This window comes from Marmota monax, unplaced genomic scaffold (assembly GCF_021218885.2).
Source record: "Marmota monax isolate L192 unplaced genomic scaffold, Marmota_monax_Labrador192_F-V1.1 WCK01_AAM20220418_F8-fsc00052, whole genome shotgun sequence".
In the NCBI taxonomy this organism is placed as follows: Eukaryota; Metazoa; Chordata; class Mammalia; order Rodentia; family Sciuridae; genus Marmota; species Marmota monax.
The window spans coordinates 7929537-7933561 of NW_026693473.1; the positions used below are offsets into that span (position 1 = coordinate 7929537).

Below are 4025 nucleotides of genomic sequence, written 5' to 3' on the forward strand. Positions count from 1 at the left end.
AAGGAAACTGAATTTACCAACAAGAGCGTTTTTAGCAGTTTTATTCACGGTAACCCAAAACTTGAGACAACATAGAAGTCATTCACAAAAAGACTAGATAACCAAATTGTGATATGTTTCTAGAATGGAACACCGTATGGGAACAAAGAGTAAATTGCTGTTGTAGAATAAATCTTTTTTTTTTTAATTTATTTTTTAGTTGTAGTTGAACACAACACCTTTATTTCACTTGTTTATTTTTTTATGTGGTGCTGAGGATCGAACCCAGGGTCTTGCACGTGCGAGGCAAGCGCTCTAGCGCTGAGCCACAACCCCAACCCCTAGAATAAATCTTATTGCCCTGTGTTGAGAAAAGAAATCAGTACCATCAAAGCATATATACCATTTGATTCAAAGACATTTAGGGAAAGATGAAAACAATCTATGGTGGAAGAAGTTAGAGTAACATCTCTTAACTTTTAGGGGCTTGGGTATTGAGTAGGTTGATGGGGTGTGGGAGATGTGCTGCACGTCTCCATAAGCCATAAGGACAATGTATTTATGTGTAACATTCCTTAAACTGTGCATTTAAAATTAGTACTTTGCTGAATCTCCATAAAATAAAAAGAACTATGGAACAACAATAGTAACCAATCTAGACAATAACAAAGTAGGCAAGAACAGTGAATGGAGATGGTAGCTGTCATTTTTGAGTTGATTCTTCAGGAATTAATGAAACCAACAAGAAGACACCTCCTTAGAAAGAGGGAAAAGTTAGAAGGAGGAGGAGGAGGAGGAGGAGGAGAAGGAGGAGGAGAAGGAGGATGAGGATGATGATGATGATAAGGATAAGAATAGTAGTAAAACCATGCACTCCTTTAGATAACAAAGATAACATAAATGAGCTGGGCACAGTGGTATATTCCTGTAATCCCAGGGACTCAGGAGGCTGAAGAGGGAGAGTCACAAGTTCAAAGCCAGCCTCAGAAATGTAGCAAGGGCCTAAGCAACTTTGCGAGACCCTGTTTCTAAATAACATTTAAAAAGGGCTGGGTACAGAGCAATAGTAACAAAAACAGCATGGTACTGGTACCAAAACAGGCGGGTGGACCAATGGTACAGAATAGAGGACACAGAAACCAATCCACAAAACTACAACTATCTTATATTTGATAAAGGGGCTAAAAGCATGCAATGGAGGAAGGATAGCATCTTCAACAAATGGTGCTGGGAAAACTGGAAATCCATATGCAACAAAATGAAACTGAATCCCCTCCTCTCGCCATGCACAAAAGTTAACTCAAAGTGGATCAAGGAGCTAGATATCAAATCAGAGACGCGCCGTCTGATAGAAGAAAAAGTTGGCTACGATCTACATTCGGTGGGGTCGGGCTCCAAATTCCTCAATAGGACACCCATAGCACAAGAGTTAATAACTAGAATCAACAAATGGGACTTACTCAAACTAAAAAGTTTTTTCTCAGCAAGAGAAACAATAAGAGAGGTAAATAGGGAGCCTACACCCTGGGAACAAATCTTTACTCCTCACACTTCAGATAGAGCCCTAATATCCAGAGTATACAAAGAACTCAAAAAATTAGACAATAAGAGAACAAACAACCCAATCAACAAATGGGCCAAGGACCTGAACAGACACTTCTCAGAGGAGGACATACAGTCAATCAACAAGTACATGAAAAAATGCTCACCATCTCTAGCTGTCAGAGAAATGCAAATCAAAACCACCCTAAGATACCATCTCACTCCAGTAAGATTGGCAGCCATTAGGAAGTCAAACAACAACAAGTGCTGGCGAGGATGTGGGGAAAAGGGTACACTTGTACATTGCTGGTGGGACTGCAAATTGGTGCAGCCAATTTGGAAAGCAGTATGGAGATTTCTTGGAAAGCTGGGAATGGAGCCACCATTTGACCCAGCTATTCCCCTTCTCGGTCTATTCCCTAAAGACCTAAAAAGAGCATGCTACAGGGACACTGCTACATCGATGTTCATAGCAGCACAATTCACAATAGCAAGACTGTGGAACCAACCTAGATGCCCTTCAATAGACGAATGGAAAAAAAATGTGGCATTTATACACAATGAAGTATTACTCTGCATTAAAAAATGACAAAATCATAGAATTTGCAGGGAAATGGATGGCATTAGAGCAGATTATGCTAAGTGAAGCTAGCCAATCCCTAAAAGACAAATGCCAAATGTCTTCTTTGATATAAGGAGAGTAACTAAGAACAGAGTAGGGACGAAGAGCATGAGAAGAAGATTAACATTAAACAGGGATGAGAGGTGGGAGGGAAAGGGAGAGAGAAGGGAAATTGCATGGAAATGGAAGGAGACCCTCAGGGTTATACAAAAGTACATACAAGAGGAAGTGAGGGGAAAGGGAAAAATAATACAAGGGAGAGAAATGAATGACAGTAGAGGGGGTAGAGAGAGAAGAGGGGAGGGGAGGGGAGGGGAGGTGGGATAGTAGAGGATAGGAAAGGCAGCAGAACACAACAGACACTAGTATGGCAATATGTAAATCAATGGATGTGTAACTGATGTAATTCTGCAATCTGTATATGGGGTAAAAATGGGAGTTCATAACCCACTTGAATCAAAGTGTGAAATATGATATATCAAGAAATTTGTAATGTTTTGAACAACCAACAATAAAAAATTAAAAAAAAAATAAAAATAAAAAATAAATAAATAAAAAGGGCTGGGGATGTGGCTCAATGGTTAAGAACCCCTAGGTTCAATCCCTGATTTAAAAAAAAAAAAAAAGTGTTTACTTTGCAATTTTGTCTTATATTTCAAGTTACATTGTTGCTTTAAACAATTGATATAAACAGATTTTCAAAAGTGTTACAATATAGCTTAGGAAAACTTGCTCAAAGGCTTGTTAATTAGGAAACACACTGTGATGTGTAAAACCTGCTACTAGTGCTGAGAGGGCGAAAAATGAGCTGCAGGAAACAAGCCTGCAAAGAGCAGAAAGCAGGGAAAGCTGTTTCCTCTAGTCAGAGGGTACAGGTGGAGAGAGGATGCAGGTGATGTCTCTTGCCTCACTGCCACTGGGACTTTTCCCTGGCCCAAGAAGGAAAGAGATGCAGATGTGTTTGCTGGGGGGGGGGGTGTCTCTGAAATAGTGCGTAAATAGATTTTAGAACCAATCCTCAAGATTTTTCAAGTCATCTATACAAGTATATTTGAAACATAATGGATCTTTTATACTTTGTATCCTGCTACTTTCTTAATTTACATATTGGTTCTGATGGAGTTTTTGGGTAGATTTCCTAGAGTTTTATATTTAAATGACATGTTATATAATAATAAAAACAATTATGTTCTTTTCTTTATAATCTTTAGGTTTTTGTTTTCTCTCACATCCCTGCACACTGGCTAGAACCTCTGTATAATGGTGAATAGAAGTGGTAAAAGCAAATATCCTTTTCTTGTTCCAAATTTTGGTGAGAAGATTAAAATTTTATCATTAAGAATGATGCTAGGGCTGGGGATATAGCTCAGTTGGTAGAGTGCTTGCCTCATATGCACAAGGCCCTGGGTTCAATCCCCAGCACCACCAAAAAAAGGAAAAATGTCAAATATTTGTTGATGCCTTTAATTAGGGTAAAGAATTTTCCTTCTAGTCCTGGTTTGCCACTAAGGTTTTTGTTGTATAAATGGGATTTTAATTCTGTCCAATGTTTTTACTGCCTGTGCTGAATTTTTATAGACTTTCTTTTCCTTTATTCTGTTAACATAGTGAATGGCACTGATTGATTTCCAAATATTAAATTCATCTTGTATTCCTGAGATGGAACCTCACTTGCTCATGATTTCTCTTTTCATGAATTGTTGAGTTTGTTTTTATACATTCTGAAACAACAAGATATTCAAGACTCCTCATGTACTTCACCCATTCTACCATCACATTTTGGAATTAATTACTTTGTCTTACTTTATCTTCTTGACCAACAAGAAGACACCTCCTTAGAAAGAGGGAAAAGTTAGAAGGAGGAGGAAGAGGAGGAGGAGGA

The 4025-nt window shown here is 38.5% G+C and overlaps 1 non-coding gene across 1 annotated transcript; it reads left to right on the forward strand.

Annotated features, from left to right (window-relative positions):
- The first annotated feature begins 3498 nt into the window (after window positions 1-3498).
- Trnam-cau (transfer RNA methionine (anticodon CAU)) lies at window positions 3499-3571 on the forward strand. The gene has a single exon. It is a non-coding gene; the product is annotated as a tRNA-Met (tRNA).
- The last annotated feature ends 454 nt before the right edge of the window (window positions 3572-4025 follow it).